The sequence below is a fragment of the Carcharodon carcharias genome, chromosome 8, assembly GCF_017639515.1.
Source record: "Carcharodon carcharias isolate sCarCar2 chromosome 8, sCarCar2.pri, whole genome shotgun sequence".
NCBI classification, from domain to species: domain Eukaryota; kingdom Metazoa; phylum Chordata; class Chondrichthyes; order Lamniformes; family Lamnidae; genus Carcharodon; species Carcharodon carcharias.
In genome coordinates, this window is record NC_054474.1 from 143211205 (window position 1) to 143230420 (window position 19216).

Below are 19216 nucleotides of genomic sequence, written 5' to 3' on the forward strand. Positions count from 1 at the left end.
GGAACCAGGCTGTCCTCATCATTTTCTTGTAAAGGCAAATGACTAAGGGCATCAGCGTTTGCGATTTTGATTGCTAGGCCTATGTACAAAAGTGTATTTGTATGCTGCCAGGATTAAGGCCCATCATTTTATTCTTGCTGAAGCTATCGGTGGCATAGCCTTGTCCTCACTAAACAATCCTAGCAATGGTTTGTGATTTGAAACAATTGTGAAATGAAATGTGTATGTACTGGTGGAATTTCTTGACACCAAAGATGATGGACAGGCCTTCTCTTTCTATCTGTGAGTATCCCTTTTCTGCTGTGGTAATTTTGGGTGCTGTCCTTGACACATAACCTATTGGCCGTTCCATGCCTTCATCCATCCGATAAGATGGGAGATGCGTTACATATCAGCACCAATTCTTTTGTCTGGTCATAATGCACTAATAGATTGGATGAGTGCAACAATTGTTTCACCTTTATGAAAGCTTCTTTCTGGGTCACCTCCCAAGACCAACGTTGGTTCTTTTTGATTAGAGAATGCAAGGGGGCCAGCACTGTAGACAAATTGGGTGAGAACTACCCATAATAGTTGATCATTCCTCGGAATGATTTGAGCCCTGGGGTGTTCTTTGGCGCAGGTGCCTCTCTTATGACCCTCACTTTCTCCTCAACTGAGTGGAGGCCCTGTGAATCTAGCCGGTGACCCAAATAGATTACCTCCCTCGCTTGGAATATGCACTTTTCTTTTTTTTAGACACACTCCAACTTGCAAGAACCATTTTAAGATTTCTTCCAAGTTTGCCAAAAGCTCTTCTTCAGTAAATCCAGTCACCAATACATCGTGTAAATAGACTACAGCCTGGGTCTGTCACTGCAGTAAGCTTTCCATTGTTCTCTGAAAGATGGCACAAGCTGAGGAGACACCGAAAGGCAATCGTGTATATTGGTACAATCCTTTGTGACTATTAATTGTGACAAATTCCTGGGATGCATTATCCAATTCTAGCTGTTGATAAGCATGACTCATGTCAAGCTTTGTGTACGTTGTCCCTCCTGCCAGCTTGGCATACAGGTCTTAAATTTTTGGAATGGGGTACCTGTCCAGTTTGACTACTTTGTTAACCGTCAGTTTGTAGTCCCCACAAATTTGGATGCTTTGCTCGGGTTTAATTTAAGGATGGGGACTATGGGTGCTGCCCACTCTGAGAACTGAACAACTTCTCCAACCAGTTTCTCTAGCCTGTTCAGCTCAGCCTTCTCTCTCAGGGCTTATGGCACCAGTCTTACCTTCATGAAGCGAGAGTTGCTTCCAGATCCACATAGATCTTGGCCTGCAGGCCCTGGAATTTTCCCAGTTTGTCCTTGGAGACGGTGGCATACCTTCTAAGTAGCTCTGGTAGCCCACCTGCTCTCAAATGGAAGATTTCAGACCAGTCTAACTTAATCTCCTTTAACCAATCTCACCCAAGGGGTTTGGCCCTTCACCTGCTACCACCATCATGGATAGCTGTGCCAATTGGTTTCCATAATGGACAGTTATTCTGCTTATGCCTTTTACTTGAATGTCTTCACCTGTGTATGCTTTTAGCTTGGCCATTGTTTGTTCCAAGCCTATTTGAAGTTCACCATAATTCAAATATCTGAAAGTATGTTCCCCAATTACGGTAGTGGAAGCTCCCGTGTCTACTTCTATTTTAACAGGATTGCCATTTACTTTCCCTGTGACAAATGTTGCTTATGTCTTTCCAGCTTTCAGGTTAAACAACGAGTAAATGTCAGAATTGTTGTTTCAGGCTCTTCTACATTGAAGGTTCCATTGGGCTTCTTTTGTTTACAAGCATGCTTGAATCTTCCCTTGCACTGCCTCATTATATGTCCATTTCTATGACAATAGTAGCATTCAATTTTTTTAAACTGCCAATCACTAAAAGACTGATTCTTTCTGCCTCCATGAAAATTATTCTTCAATTTTGCTGCTAAGTTATTTTTCTTTATTCTTTGGCTAGCAGGGACTGTTTCCCACTTCTTAGCAGTCGCGCTTTTTCGTACCACTCTCGGCTGAGGTTTCCCGCCTGATATGGAGGACAGTACCATTTTGTGCATCCTGTAGTGCTTGTGAATCTCTTATAGTGCTTTCCATGGCCTGCGCTATCTCTAGTACCTTCTTGAAATCCAGATTCACTTCAGACAATAATCTTTTCTGAATAGTGTCCTCTTTCACACCACACACTAAACGATCCCTGAGCGTGTTGTTCAGAGTCGTAGCAAACTTACAGTGTTTCATTAGCTGCTGCAAATTTGCCACATAGCATGCAATTGTCTCACCCGGGCTCTATTTTGTGAATTCAACCTGAACCTCTGCATCGTGGGAAGAGTTTCCTGCAGTCAGCATCGCAGTAAAGCAGTATAGGAATAGTGTCCTGCAGTCAGCATCACAGTGAAGCAGTCTGGAAAGAGTGTCCTGCAGTAAGTTCTTGTTGAAAATAACAAGAGTGACATCACAAGATAGCACGAGAGAGGGGCAGAGAGATCAGAACCAGTGCAAGTGTGGGGAAACTTCAAAAAGTGACGTCAGCACAAAGGTGAGAGCTGATTGGTGAGTAGTGGGTAAGTGTTCTCCAGTTTAAAATAGATTAAGCTAAGGAAAGATAGGAGTTCAAGTTTTTAGTTGAAGCACATAAATAATTTAACTTTTTTACCATATTTAACTTAAAATAAGGGCTTTTTTTAAAATTAGAGACATGACAGGCCAGCTCAGTCCCATGTTATGTACCGCCTGCTACATGTGGGAAGTCCTAGATGCTCCTTGCGCTCTGACTGACCACGTGTGCCACCAGTTGCAGCTACTTGAGCTCCGAGTTTCAGAGCTTGAGCGGCTGCTGGAAGCATTGAGGTGGATCTGCAAGGCTGAGAGTTTCGTGGATAGCACGTTTTTAGACACGGTTACCCCACTTATGGAAGTGCAGACAGAGAGGGAATGGGTGACCATCAGTCAGAATAAAGGTGTCAGGTTGGTAGTCAGGAAATCCTCAGGGAGTATCTTGCTCAAGAATCATTTTTCTGTGTTAGAAAACGGTGAGAGTGACGGTTCCTCTGGGGACTGCAGCCATGCCTATGGCACTGTGAGTGACTCAGCTGCACAGGGGAGAGAAAAAAGAGGGGAAGAGAAAAGGAAGCTAATGGCAGATACCGAGGGCTCAAAACAGCAGAAGCCCTAGAGGAGTATAGAATGTGTAGAGAGGAACTTAAAAAGGAAATTAGGAGAGCAAAAAGGGGGCATGAAAAAGCATTGGCAGGTAAAATAAAGGAAAATCCAAAGTTATTTTACACGTACATTAAGAGTGAGAGGATAACTAGGGAAAGAGTAGGGCCCATTAAGGGCCATAGTGGTAATTGTTTGTGGAGCCAGAAGACGTAGGTAGGGTTCTAAATGAATACTTTGTGTCAGTGTTCACAAGTGAGAGGGACAACATGGCTATGGAAATCAGGCAGAAGGACTGTGATAAAATTAAATAAATTAGCATAGAAAGGGAGGAGGTTCTAAGTGGTCTGGCAGACTTAAAATTGGATAAATCTCCAGGCCTGGATGAAATATATCCCAAGCTATTGAGTGAGACAAAGGAGGAGATAGTATGGGTGCTGGCAATAATTTTCAATACCTCTCAGGCCACACGGGAGGTGCCAGAGGACTGGAGGAGAGCCAATGCGGTACCGTTATTCAAGAAGGAAGGAAGGGATAAACCAGGGAACTACAGGCCAGTCAGTCTAACTTCAGCGGTGGGGAAACTATTGGAAGCAATTCTGAGGGACAGAATTAATCCACACTTGGAGGGGCAGGGATTAATCAAGGACAGTCAGCATGGTTTTGTTAAGGGGAGGTGACCAGGTGTGTAGATTAGGGAATGCATTTGACATAATCTACTTGGACTTCAGCAAGGCTTTTGGTCAGGTCCTGCATGGGAGACTGATAACGAAGGTAAGGATAGGATCCAAGGCAATTTGGCAAATTGGATCCAGAATTGGCTGAGTGGCAGGAAGCAGAGGGTAACGGTCGAGGGGTGTTTTTGTGACAGGATGCCTCTCTCCAGTGGGGTTCCACAGGGATCGGTGTTGGGTTCCTTGCTGTTTGTGGTATATATAAATGACTTAGACTTGAATGTAAGAAGGTTGATCAGTACGTTCGCAAATGACACGAAAATTGGTGGGGTGGTAAATAGTGAGGAGGGATAGCCTTCGATTACAGGATGATATAGACAGGCTGGTTAGATGGACTGATCAATGGCAAATGGAATTTAATCCGGATAAGTGTGAGGTGGTGCACTTGGGCAGGACAAACAAGGCACAGGAATACACGATGAATGGTAAGACCTTGGGAAGTACCAAGGATCAGAGGCCCCTTGGTGCGCATATCTACCGGACCCTTAACGTAGCAGGACACATAGATAAAGTGGTTAAGAAGGCCACTTGGGATACTTGCCTTTATTAACTGAGGCATAGAATATAAGAGCAGGGAGGTTATGCTGGACCTGTATAAAATGTTGGTTAGGCCACAGCTAGAGTATTGCATGAATTATAGGAAGGATGTGACTGCACTTGAAAGAGTGCAGAGGAGATTTATCAGGATGTTGCCTGGGTTGGAGAACTTTATTTATGAGGGGAGATTGGATAAACTGGGGTTATTTTCCCTGGAGCAGAGGAGATTGAGGAGGGACATGATTGAGGTGTATAAAATTATGAGGGGCATAGATAGGGAAGACAGGAAGGAACTTTTCCCCTTGGTGGAGGGATCAATAACCAGCGGGCTTAGATTTAAGGTAAGGGGCAGGAGGTTTAGAGGGGATGTGAAGAAGATTTTTTTCACCCAGAGGGTGGTGGGAATCTGGAAATAACTGCCTGAAAGAGTGGTAAGGCAGACATCCTCATAACATTTAAGAAGTGTTTGGCTGTGCATTTGCGATGCCATGGCATACAAGGCTATGGGCCTAGTGCTGGAAAATGGGATTAGAATAGTTAGGTACTTGTTTGACCAGTGCAGACTCGATGGGCCAAATGGCCTTTCTCTGTGCTGTAAACCTCTATGACTCTATGGTGACTGAAAGCACGGATTGAAAATGTCCCTTCACGAGGTCCACCAATTCATCGAAAGTCTTTGAATCTGGGACACTGGATGCCATCAAACTTCAAATCAAACTGTAGGTTTTGCTCCCACAAGTACTCAAGAGGATTGCTCGCCTCTTCTCTTCCCCCGTAATCTCATTCATTTGAAATAAGAAAGTGAGGCTTTCTATGTATTGAGACCAATCATCTGTGGCTGGTTCAGAGGATAAATTCTCCCAAATTGTGGCATTTTGAGAGAGGATAACTTCTTCAATTCTAATGGAGCTTGCTACTTACAATCACTGGGCGAGGTACAGTGCCAATTTCTTTCTAACTTGATTTCTTCTGTTCAATCCTATTTTATCCTCGTCGCCAGTTTGTTGTAGGGTGGCCGAGTTGCCTATTTGTATAAGAGTTGATCTGCAGACACTTCTTAAGTGGGGAAACATTAAGTTTATTTACAATATATTCAGCAGCAACTACATGTGTGTTTTCAACTCCAACTCTATCTCTACATTGACTGTGGAGGTAGCCTGTTCTACTCTATTGGTTGCTACAGATCATGTGATCTTCCCTGACAAATATTATTCTTAAAAGTACATTACACACTAAATAAAACCATAATTACTATAGTAGACAAAGAAAATCTGTTCCCAATAGCTAATGGTACGAGGTTTTAGGGGACACAGGTTTAAGGGTTTGGGCAAGAGATGGAGGAGGGATGTGACAAAGAACATTTTTACACATTGAGTGGTAATAACCTGGAACTCACTGCCTAAAGGGTGGTGGAAGTGGAGAGGATCAATGATTTCAAAAGGAAATTGGATGGGTACTAGAGGAAAATAAAATTGCAGGGCGACAGGGATAGAGCGGGGAGTGGGACTGACTGGATTTCTCTCCCGAAATCCGGAGTTGACCCAATGGAATGAATTTTACATTGCAAAACAGGACTATTTTAGTTCCGAGGAAGTGTAATATCCTCCGTGGTAATGTCAGGTTACACCAGTCAGCAATAATAGTGAGCAGGCAGGCTGCGAAATCAGGAGCCCGCCTGCCATTTTCAGATGAACAATTACCAATTGTTTAAGCCTATTAGCAGTCCAATCAACAGAAAAAATATGTCCTCAATGCCACAATACGTTGCCTGCATGTGAAACATGCCAGATGGGAACCTCGTTTTTTTCACTGATGGCGGAAAGGGCAGGTATAAAGGTTGGAGGTGGGTCGATGCTTGACTTTAGCAGGTGAGGCTGCTGACAGGCTTTCCATTCACTAATTCTTGAAGTGCATGAATCCCTTGACGGTACCAGGAATATTGATCATTATAGTGTCTTCAAAGCGGCAGACACTATATTTTAACATCACTGCAGCATTCACACTGAGTCCAAAATGGGCAGAGTTTATTCTCTTGCAGATACCTCCGCCAATGAGGAGGACGAGGAAGAAGGAGATGGAAGAGGGCAGTGGGACAGGGGCAGGAGCCATAGGAAGTGGATGATGGAGGACAAGCCGCAGAGGAGCAAGGCATTGCTGAGGGCAGGCTGCAGCAGGCAAAGAAGCACAAGAGCAGGCCACACCCTGTCAATCTTTTTTACAGGATTCACATGACATACCTGCAAATGATTGACAGTGCCAATGGAGACTTCACTTTTCACAAGCCACAGTGACATCTCTGTGTAACAGCTGGCCATCAAATGCCTGTGGCATCGTAAGTCACAATGGCGCCGAATTTTTTCATGTCAGGGTCATTTCAAGGTGCCTGCGAAGACCTGAGTGGCAAAATACAGCCTGCAGAATAACACTGCATTAAGGTCTTTACAGATGCCATGTTTTGCCTTGCAGAGCGATGCATTGCCTTCACCACTGGCAACAATAGTCAGATGGAAAGAACCAGAGACTTTGCGGAAATGGTAGGTTGTTCACAGGCGTAAGGCATAATTGATTGCACTCACATTGCCATCATGGCACCAGCTGGATAGCCAGGGGCATTCAATATCAGAAAGGGCTACCACTAAATCTATGTCCAGGCAGTCTGCGACCACCAGCAGCATGTAATGCAGGTGTGTGCAAGGTACCCGTGGACCAGCCATGATTTGTACATCCTCAGATACTCCCAGGTGCCAGGCCTGTTTGAGAACCTGATGCATTGGAAGGACGACTGTTGGATGACACTTTGAAGAAGTGCCTCATGTCACCTGTTCCTGTCCCAGGACTGCACCTGAGCGCCAATACAATGAGAGTCACAGCATGATGAGGACCATCATCAAGCAGACCATTCTCTGCTGAAAATGAGATTTAGATCCACCTCACGGACTGCAGCGGTTCAAAAAGGCAGCTCACGACCACCTTCTCAAGGGCAATTAGGGTTGGCGATAAATGTTGACCTAGTGAGCAACATCCACAACCCATGAAAGAATTTTTTAAAAAATGCCTTGACTGATTTGGCAGATGTCTCCAGTATGTGCTTTTGACAGTGTTTTTCATGATGGTTGTTTGTTGTACGATCCACAACCTGGTGCTGCAGAGAGGGGACTCCACTCTGAGGATGATCCATGGAAGACAATCCATTATTCTGATGAGGATATAGAGAAAGCGGAGTGTGAACTGCCACAGCCAGATGTGGAACTCCCTGCCAGGGAGAGTCTGGGTGGGTGTGAAACAAAGGCGGCATTAATCCTGAGAAGATTCCAGTAGTTCAGTCCATCCAAATATCTCATCAGCATGGACAGTATTTCCTCCTTCTCCTTCCCTCAGCACAAGAAAATCAGATCATAATCTCGGACAATATCAAACACCCAAACTATGTCACTCATTTGGGTGCACATGATTACTCATTCAAATAACACCACCAACAAAACCATCTCCGTGCATTCGCAGTTATCTTTTGTGAGCTGTTCAAACAAATTTTAGTACACAGAAACTCAACCTGTGCAAATGATCTAGACTTTAAATTCACCCATGTGTACCTGACTGCAGTGTGATGCTCCCCACTTGCTGCCAGCTGCCATGGAGACAGCCTATTGATCCTTAAGCCTCCTTTTCTGCAATGACTTTGGCAGCCATCCTATGGTCACCTGGGGCCATGAGGGCTTGGTATGGGGGGAGTCTCCTACTCAGATGCAGGAGGCTCATCTGTTACCACGGCACTTGAAGATAGCTGTGCCAATGGCTGAGGAATGGAGAAGAGGCTGTTCCCATCAGAAGCACCCTCAGCTGCTGCCTACCATCTGTGGTGATGTCCATTTGGTCCTGACTGCTTTCCTGAGAGGGCCTGGAAGTGACTTCGGGCTCTTGTTCCCTATCGCTCTGGCTCTGGGCCTTGGAGCTCAGAAACAAGGTAATGGAGTGCAGGTCAGAATGCAGCCCCATGATTGCTTCAGTGATTTTTTTTTAAGTTCTTTTCATGGGATGTGGGTGTTGCTGGCTAGGCCAGCAATTATTGTCCATCCCTAATTACCCTTGAGAAGATGGTGGTGAGCTACCTTCTTGAACGCTACAGTCCATCTGGTGTAGGCACATCCATAGTACTGTTAGGAAGGGAGTTCCAGGATTTTGACCCAGTGACAGTGAAGGAACAGCAATATATTTCCAAGTCAGGATGGTGAATGGCTTGGATGGGAACTTCCAGGTGGTGGTGTTCCCATGCTTCTGCTGCCCTTGTCCTTCTAAATGGTAGAGATCACTGGTTTGGAAGGCGCTGTCTAAGGAGCCTTGGTGAATTTACGCAGTGCATCTTTTAGATGATACACACTTCTGCTACTGTGCATCGGTGGTGAAGGGAGTGGATGTTGGAGGTGATGGATGGGGTGCCAATCAAGCAGGCTGCTTTCTCCTGGATGGTGTTGAGCTTCTTGTGTGTAGTGGGAGCTGCATTCATCCAGGATAGTGGAAGGTATTCCATCAAACTCCTGACTTGTGACTTGTAGATTGTGGACAGGCTTTGGGAAGTCAGGAGGCAAGCTATTCTCCACAGAATTCCCAGCCTCTGACCTGCTTTTGTAGCCACAGTATTTAAACGGCTGGTCCAGTTCAGTTTCCGGTCTATGGTAACCCCCAGGATCTTGATAGTGGGGGATTCAGTGATGGTAATGCCATTGACTGTCAAGGGGAGATGGTTAGATTCACTCTCGTTGGACATGGTCATTGCCTGGCACTTATGTGGTGTCAATGTTACTTGCAACTTATCAACCCAAGTTTGAATGTTGTTCAGGTCTTGCTGCATATGGATACAGACTGCTTCAGTATCTGAGGAGTTGTGAATGTTGCTGTTGATGGAGGGAAGGTCATTGATGAAGCAATTGAAAATGGTTGTGCCGTGGACACTACCCTGAGGAACTCCTGCTGCCATGTTCTGGGATGTTTGATCTCTAACAACCACAACCGTTTTCCTTTGTGCCTGGTATGATTCCAACCAGTTGGGAGTTTTCCCCCTGAGTCCCATTGACTCCAGTTTTGCTTGGGCTCCTTGATGCCACACTTGGTCAAATGCTGCCTTGATGTCAAGGCCAGTCACTCTCACCTCACCTCTGGGCTTCATCTCCTTTGTCAATGTTTGGACCAAGGCACGAATGAAGTCATGGAGCTGAGTGGCTCCAGTGGAACCAAAACTGAGCATCAGTAAGCAGGTTATTGTGGAGTAGGTGCCACTTGATAGCACTGTCGACGCCACCTTCCATCACTTTACTGAAGATTGAGAGTAGATTGATGGGGTGGGAAATTGGCCAATGGATTTGTTCTGCTTATTGTTGACAGAACATACCTGGGCGATTTTCCATATTGCAGCGTAGATGCCAGTCTTGTAGTTGTACTGGAACAGCTTGGCTAGGGGCGTGGCAAGTTCTGGAGCACATGGCTTTGGTACTATTGCTGGATTATTGTCAAGGCCCTTAGCCTTTGCAGTATCTGCAGGGTTTCACCCTCCAAGACAGTCGCCAGTCTGTCAATGGAAGAAGACATGCATTCTAACAAGTGGGTGATCACAGTTCTCATGGCCTGGATGGTTGCGTCCAAAGTCCATGCCAGAACAAGCAACCCCTCTGGTATCTCCACATTTCCACGCATCTCCCACTGGATGTTCAGCATCTGCCAACTTATGGACGAGCCCATAGGCTCATCGTCTGACTGCGACTCAGCATCAGACTCTCCTCCTGCATTCCTCTGACTACCAGTGTCCTGCTCCATCTCAGTCTCTGGCAGCTGCAGGATTGTGATGTGCCCTCACCAGATCATGGTTCCCGTATTTCCAAGGCCTAAACACCCATCAAGCTGCTAGTATCGGCGTTGTTGCTGGTGCAGAGCAAGGGTGTGATGCTGCACCCTCTGAGGCTTCATCCTCCTCCTCAGAAGTTAGTGTGGGATCCTCAGGGCTTGAGGCAGCAGCAATCAATGTTGCACTTGTGAAGGAAACATTAAAAGGAACGGTTAGGACTATCTTCTATGCTCGAGGTGAGAATGCAGAGCTAAGCCTTCACATTGGCATGCATTGCGGGGTCTTACTCATTGTTTGCAATTTGAAATTTTCTCATTCACTCATTATTCAACAATGCATGGGAGGCCTCAAAGCAAACTAACCATCATAACTCATTCATAACACCAACCAGGATACAGGATAAAAGAGCACGAAGTGAGCGGAGATACAGGACAAAAGCATGAGGAGAGCAGCGGAGACACAGGATAAAAGAGCACGAGGAGAGTGGAGACACAGGATAAAAGAGCACAAGGAGAGTGGAGACACTGGATAAAAGCGCGAAGAGAGTGGAGACACAGAATAAAATAGCATGAGGAGAGCGGAGACACAGGAATAAAAGAGCGCAAGGAGAGTGGACACACAGGATAAAAGAGCGCGAGGAGAACCACAGAGACACAGAATAAAAGAGCGTGAGGAGAGCGGTGAGACACAGGATAAAAGAGCGCGAGGGGAGTGGCGGAGGCACAGCATAAAAGCGTGAGGAGAGCAGCAGAGACACAGGATAAAAGAACGCAAAGACATACCTTGTAGTTAAGCATATAACTTTTGGTTGTCAGTGATACTAGCATTTAATAAGCACAGTAAATTGTACCATACATAGAAAGAAAGTAATTAAAGTAAATTGAATAGCATAAGTTAGAATGTTATATTGCAGCTGTGAGATGTGGTAGCTTTTGGATGCCAAGGCAATCCATGACAAATACGTCTGCAGGAAGTGTAAGCAGCTTGAGGAATTCTGGACTAGGATTATTGACCTGGAAGCTGAAATGCAGACACTGTGCAACGTAGGGGACGGGGAGAAATACCTGGATACTTTGTTCCAGAAGACAGTCACACCTCTTAAAAGAGGGTCATCTGTTTTGGTCAGCAGTGAGGGATAGGAGGATGTGACTGTCAGTGAGGTAATGGGACTGAGCAGGCAGTTGTGGAGGAGCCTTGGACTTTGCAATTGTTTGCAAACAGGTTTGAGGTGCGCACAACCTGTGTGGATGAAAGTGAAGTCTGCAAGATGGATGAGCAGGCTGGTCATGGCACTGTGGTACAGGAAGCCGTTCAAGCTGGGGCAGCAAAAAGGAATGTAGTGGTAGTAAGGGATAGTATAGTCAGGGGATTGACAGTGTTCTCTGCAGCAAAGAGCAAGAGTCCAGATGGTTGTGTTATCTGCCCGGTGCCAGGACATCTGCTCATGGCTGGAGAGGAACTTGCAGTAGATGGGGGAGAATCCAGTTGTCGTGATCCATGTAGGTACCAATGACATAGGTAGAACTAGGAAAAAGGTTCTGCAAAGTCAGTATGAGGAGCTAGGTACCAAATTAAGAAGCAGAACCTCAAAGGTAATAATCTCTGAGCCACATGCAAATTGACAAAGGGAAAATAGGATTAGAGAGACAAATGCGTGGCTTAAAGACTGGTGTGGGAAGTGGGTTCTGGTTTGTGGGGCACTGGCATCAGTGCTGGGCAAAGTGGGGTCTGTACTGTTGGGACAGTTTACACCTGAACAATGCTGGGACGAGTGTCCTCGCAAATCGCGTAACTAGGGAAGCAGAGAGGGGTTTAAACTAAACAAGAGGGGTGAGGGATCAAGCTTAGGTAGAGGTAGCAATTGAATGTGTAGAGTCAAAACAAGAGAACAAAATGGTAATATGAGAAATGAGGGTCACAGAATGGCAGGAAGGGACAGAGAGAAAAAACCTAAGAATACATCAATAGTCAACACTAGATGTTACAAAGGTAACAAAATGACAAAACTGAAGGCTCTCTATCTAAATGCATGTAGCATTCATAACAAAGTAAATTAATTGATGGCCCACACTGAAGTAAATAAATATGATCTGATAGCAATTACGGAGGCATGGCTGGAGGTTGACAAAGATTGGGTCCTTAATATTGAAGGGTACATAATGTTCAAGAAGAATAGGAAGCTAGGTAAAGGTGGAGGGGTAGCACTGTTAATCAAAGAGGGCATTGGTACAAGAATTAAAGATGACCTTGGTTCAAGAGATCAGGATGTAGAATCAGTTTGGGTAGAGATGAGGAATAGTAGGGCATTAGTGGGAGTGGTCTATGAGCCCCTAACAGTAGCCACAGTGTAGGACATGTATTCAAGAGAAAATATTGTATGCTTGTGATAAAGGGACGGCAATAATCGTGGGTGATTTTGATCTACACATAAACTAGAAAAGTCAGATTGGCAGTACTAGCCTGGATAAGGAGTTCTTAGAATGCTTTTGAGATAGTTTCTTAGAGCAGCATGTTCTGGAATCAACCAGAGAGTAGATTATATCAGACTTGGTATTGTGTAACGTGACAGGATTAATTAATGACTTCAGAGTAAAGGCACCCCTAGGTAGCAGCAGGCACAATGTGATTGAATTTTCCATCCAGGTTGAAAGGGAGAAGAGCAGGTCTAAGACTAGTATCTTAAACTTAAATAAGGGCAACTATGTGGGGATGAAAGCGGAGCTATCTGAAATGAACTGGGAAACTAGGCTAGAGGATAGATCAATAGAGAAGCAGTGGCAGACATTTAAGGGGATATTTCAGAGTATTCAGAACAAGAACATTCCTACTATAAAGAAAAATTCTAAGGGGAGAGCCCCCCCTTCATGGTTAACTCAAGAAGTTGAGGAAAGCACCATACTTAAGAAAAAAGCATTCAACTCTGCAAAGATAAGGCAGGACAGATGATTGGGCAGAATATAAAGAATGGCAGAGAATGACTAAAAGGTTAATCAGGAGAAAGAAATTAGAGTATGAGAGGAAGCTAGCTAGAAAAGTAAAAATGGATATCAAGAGTTTCTATAAGTGCTTAAAAAGGAAAGGAGTAAGTAAAGTGAGCATTGGTCCTCTAGTGAGTGACAGTGGGGAGTTAGTAGTAGATAATAAGGAAATGGCGGAAGAAATGAACAAATATTTTTCTTCTGTCTTCACTATAGAGGATACAATAAACATTGTGGTAATAGTTGCAAATCAGGAGGTGAACAGGAGAAAGGAACTTGGCGAAATTGAAATCACTGGAGAAACAGTACTGAGCAAATTGATGGAGTTGCGGTCTGGCAAGTCTCCGAGTCCTGTTGGACTACATCGTAGGATCTTAAAAGAAGTGGCTAATGAGGTAGTCAATGCGCTGCTGTTAATTTTCCAAAATTCACTAGATTCAGGAAAGGCTCCATCAGATTGGAAAGGAGCAAATATAACCCCTCTGTTCAAGTAGGAAGGGAGGCAGAAAAGGGGAAGCTATAGGCCAATTACTTTGGTGTCTGTGGTGGGCAAGTTATTAGAATCGACCATTAAGGAGATTATAGCTGGGTACTTAGAAGAGATCAAGGCAATCGGGAAGAGTCAGCATGGTTTTGTGAAAGGGAAGTCATGTTTAACCAATTTATTGGAGTTTTTTGAAGGAGTAACATGCGCAGTGGATAAAGGGGAGCCTACAGACGTACTGTACTTCGACTTCTAGAAGGTATTTGATAAGATGCTACATCAAAGATTATTATGAAAAATAAAAGTGCATGGTGTAGGGGGTAACATATTAGCATGGATGTAAGATTGGCTGGCTGGGAGAAAGCAGAGAGTATACATTAAGGTCTTTTTCTGATTGGCAGGATGTGACGAGTGGAGGCCCACAAGGGTCTGTACTGGGGCATCAACTTTTTATGATTTACATCAATGACTTAGATGAGGGGAGTGAAGACATGGTAGTTAAATTTGCAGTTGACACAAAGATATGTAGGAAAATATGTTGAGAAGAGGACACGAGGAGGTTGCAGATGGATATAGATAGGTTGAGTGAGTGGGCAAGGATCTGGCAAATGGAGTTTAATGTGGAAAATGGAGTTTAATATGGGAAAATATGAAGTTGTTCACATGGCAGGAAGAACAAAAAAGCAGAGTATTACTTAAATGGAGAACGGCTGCATAATTCTGAAGAGCAGAGGGATCTAGGTGTTCTAGTACATGAGTCACAAAAAGTTAGTATGCAGGTACAGCAAGTAATTAAGAAGGCGAATGGAATGCTACCCTTTATTACGAGAGGGATTGAACATAAAAGTAAGGATGTTATGCTTCAGTTAGATAGGGCATTGGTGAGACCGCGCCTCGAATACTGTGTACGGTTTTGGTCTCCTTATTTAAGGAAGGATGTAAATGCATTGGAGACAGTTCAATGGAGGTTTACTAGATTGATACCTGGAATGAGTGGGTTGTCTTATGAGGAAAGATTGGACAAACTGGGCTTGTTTCCACTGGAGTTTAGAAGAGTGAGGGATGATTTGATTGAAGTGTACAAGATCCTGAACTGCCTTGAAAAGGTGGACATGGAAAGGATGTTTCCTCTTGTGGGTGAGTCCAGAGCTAGGGGGCACTGTTTTAAAATTAGGGGTCTCCCTTTTCGGACAGAGATGAGGAGAATTTTTTTTTCTCAGAGGGTTGTGCGATTATGGAACTCAGCCTCAGAAGGTGGTGGAGGTGGGGTTATTGAAAACCTTTAAGGTAGAGATGGATAGATTCTTGTTAGGCAAGGGAATCAAAGGTTATCGGGGTTAGGTGGGAATGTGGAAATCGAAACACAAGCTGATCAGCCATGATCTTATTGAATGGTAGAGCAGGCTCGAGGGGCTGAATGGTCTACTCCTGTTCTTATTTCTTATGTTTATACATCATGCAACCTCCCCTTAGCCCTCTTAACACATCAACCTTTCAATTGTGAAAAACGCCCCTTGAAATCTCACCATACTGGGGCCTTCCTCCTATCTCATCTCTACCAATCAACTGGCTCTAGTCCTTTGCTTCCAGTTCCACCACTTCCTCCTCTACGGGTGTTAGGATGGCCAGGTTAGGTACTGCCTCTGGTCCGGCTTCTCTGTCTGGCATTGTGTACCCTCTTCTGCAATTAAAGTGCAACAGTGCAATTATTTTGAAACTCCTGTAGAATCAGATTTATGGCCTGAGAACTCCAGAGGTTGCACAGATTGATCAATGATTTGCATCCACTAATCAGCGTGCCTTTTACACTTGCCACATCAGCCCCGCCCCTCACCACAAACACACCTCCTTTAGCCTCGAAGCCACATCGAATGTCATCATGCCTTTGTGCATCATGCCTTTTCACACTTTCGGGCAGTATACAATACAAAACACTAATGGACCCTTCCCAAAACTTCCATTTTGTACATTTCCTCACTTGTCCTTGCAGATCTTAGGTGGTTATTGAGACACTGGATCCAGGTTCTTTCAATGACCCCAAAGCTGCTGACCTCCACTGCACCATCCATCCAGGCTGCTTTGGTCAGGCTGGGAGGTCTCCTCCACTAGCAGGCATGTACCTTGTACCTTTTGCCCTCCCCATCACCTGGCTCCCTTGTATCAGCCAACTACGAAGAGACACAGAGATTAAAAGCCAGAGGTTCCATATCTCCATGAACACTTGATAGTTGGCAGGGTTATGGTTCAACTGCATTGCAAAGCTTTTCCTTCCCTGCCAAACCTCCTGAAAGCTTCCTTCACAGTACCGTGCCGTGGGTCCCGTTAAATGAGTGACCATGACCTCCTTCCAGGTCATGGCCTGTCAGGTCGGTGCTCAGATGCTGTGTCCTTCTTTGTCCATTGGGTGAGCAGCCCATCCTACGCTAATTCTGTTAGCCAGCATCCCACCCAGTGGCCGTTAATTTGCCACTTACATATTATGCGCCATGTTTAAAAGGTGGGGTCAGGAGTCAGTGAGCCAATTTCTGGCTCAGCCTCTGGCCCACCGCCAAGGTATGTAAAATGCAGCCCTATGACTCTATGATTCTCAGGTTGCTCTGCCCGTGTCACATCATCAGTGGTCCCTACACAGTAAGTATAGAACAGAACTGCCAAAGAAATTTGTGTCACCTTTGAAGCTGCCATATTCTAATTGTCTATAGGAGCCATGAACAGTCAGGAAGCTGCTCTGCAAAACCTTGAACTGGTTTGCCTATAAAGTTCTGTGGTGCTCAGAATCATCTCTCTTGTCTGAACATACAAAGTTCACACAAGCCAAAGATAAGCTCAAAATCCAATTTCAGCCTTTTGTTACTCAAAGAGTTGCTACCCAGTTCATAAAAGAGAGGTCAGACTTTTAAGTTTGTGATGCAGTGGCTTAGAGGAAGGTGGAAGATGTTGATATGATTGTTAAAGGTACCCATGTACCTTTCACGTTGGCAGCAAGCACTTTGAACACAAAGGTCGAAATTTTCCTGAGTCCTTGGAGGCTGGTTTGGAGGTAGGAGAGCAGGGCCAGGAAAATAGGAGAAATCCCCATTGGAATGGCTCCTTGACACGGTGCAGCCTCTGGGCGAGTTTCCACCGGTGAACTGTCAGAAGAATCAGGAACCACTGATTGCGGTCCAGCCACAATTGCATGCATTCCTGTGAAGGCGTTCTTGCCTTTCCCTGACAGATCTGGGCCTTCATTTCTCCTATGGCATTTGGACCCTCCCTCTATTTTGAGGCACCGTCTCACTCTCCCTCTGCCTAAGCAGTACTCATCTGTCCCAATGGGGCTGCTGGCCATTTGGCCCTCTTTTCGGCCCCTCTGATTAGCCTTCGCACACCCATGAGCACACCACCGCAACCCCCATCATTCCTAATGGGATAGTGAATGGGGAGGCAGCTTGAAATAGATAATTGTTGGGCTGATTAAATGGCTTTAGCTCATCACATGCTGGTAGTTTTGTAGAACTATGAGCCGCTCCAAGGGACAAAGGAATGTGACTTTATTGTATTAACATTCCAGCCAAGCCAACACAAAGAACAAGCAGACATCTGCACCACCAACAAAAGCAGAGCTATTTGTGACTCCTCATCTCTAATGTTTTGCTAATGGTTCCACAGTTACCTGCTCAAAATACAATGAGTTTTAACAAGGGGGCCTTGTTAACTGAATGGCTCGACCTGAAACCATCCTGTCACATGACTGAGACTTGAGCTGTTTCAGCTGCTTTAAATATACATTATTCCATATTCAGTTGCTGTTTAACCTCAGAAGAAATAACAGGACTCCAAGCTATAGCAGCCTGCCTCTGACCTCCGTCTCTCTCAAAGCTTGGTCTCTAGAAAGAGTTCTGCATTTCACCTACAAAGTGAACTAACTCCCAGAATTCAAGAATACTTTGCTGAATCTTCACCTGCTTCAGCCTTCAACTGAGCTTGTAGGAAAAAAGACCAGGACTTCTGCCTGACAAAGCCAAGAGAAAAACCTTCCTTGGACAGTGATTCACCGGACTCACGCGAAGCAATAATAATATTTTTTTTGTGTGGTCTTTGCCCTGTATCTCTTTCTTTCCCTTATCCCTCTTTTACTGTGTGAATGTACTGGGGTCACATAGTGACATCCCCTCCCTGCGTTTTGAGTGTATGTAAAATAAACCTACCCTCTGGTTTGACCATATATTGAGTTTTCTGTGGGGTTATTAACGGAGAATTGGATCACTCTGAAACTGAAGAGTTCGGTAAAATACACCACCATTTACTAAGAGGGAAATCAAAAACGCCTTTCTGTTTATGGACGGGTGGTGAAATCAGGGCTGTTTAACTTTAACCACTTCCTACACCTAACAAAGTCATTGTCAATTATTGATGGGATTTTAAATCCTGAAAATGTTTTTTACTGTTTGAAGCTTTAATTTACTAATTGCTCCATCAATGAACCAGTAACTAGACTTTAATTACAGAAATTCAGTATGTATCTGACTGGATTGGGCAATAATAAATGTGATTGGTGATTAATGGTAAATGACGTCATTTGTGTAAATTATAAAAATAAAATTGTGAAATGTAACCTTCAAATAGTACTTTTGTTTTTGCTTTTTAGTCTAATGCATATGCCAGGGCTCAATGACCTTATTGGAAAACTGTCAAAAAACTAGCAAAACGTATGGAATTCTGGAAAAGTGTGTCAGGCTGGTCTCACATAAAGGTTCCAAAGTTCAAAACAATCCCAACGTTTTTTTACACATCCATTTTTTAAGGAATTCAGTGCGCAGACATAAACACAGACATGCCAGCTATGACCTGGAGCACATTTCCTCTGATGTTTTGCTTTATTGTCAGTTTCAGTTACATCCCCAGATACAGGTTATAGTGGCCCTTTTCAACTAAAATATAGAAATCTTAGGCTTAGCCAAGCAATTCTGAGTCGGCAAAAACCCATTCTGACAGCTGTTTCTCTTTAACATTAAAGTATGACAATAACTTATTTTGAACACTTGATATTTCCTTGCACAAAAGTAGAAAATAAATCCATCTTAAGGCAATAAATTATTACAAAAGGCGGATAGTAAATAGAGACTTGGAACTATGATACTTCACTATTGAGCTGCCTCAGATGTTACTGTGACTGATCTCTGATAAATGCTACAGTGTTTATTCAATATGCAGTATGTGTTTGCTTTGGAAGCTATATTCGATCTGGATCTCAGTGGAGATCATTACGATTGTGTCTTGTTTCTGTAATGGTTTGATATGCTACCGGCGAACCAATCAGAAGTCCTAAGTAAACAAGTGTGTAACTAAAACTGAAACTCTGTGTGAATCGACAGATTTTTATCATTAAATAATGACCATCAGAAGGAAGAAAAGTATCAGATTTGAGTCTGTTGGTCTGTGTTATAAAACCACTTGTCATAAATCTAATCAGGCCTCTGAA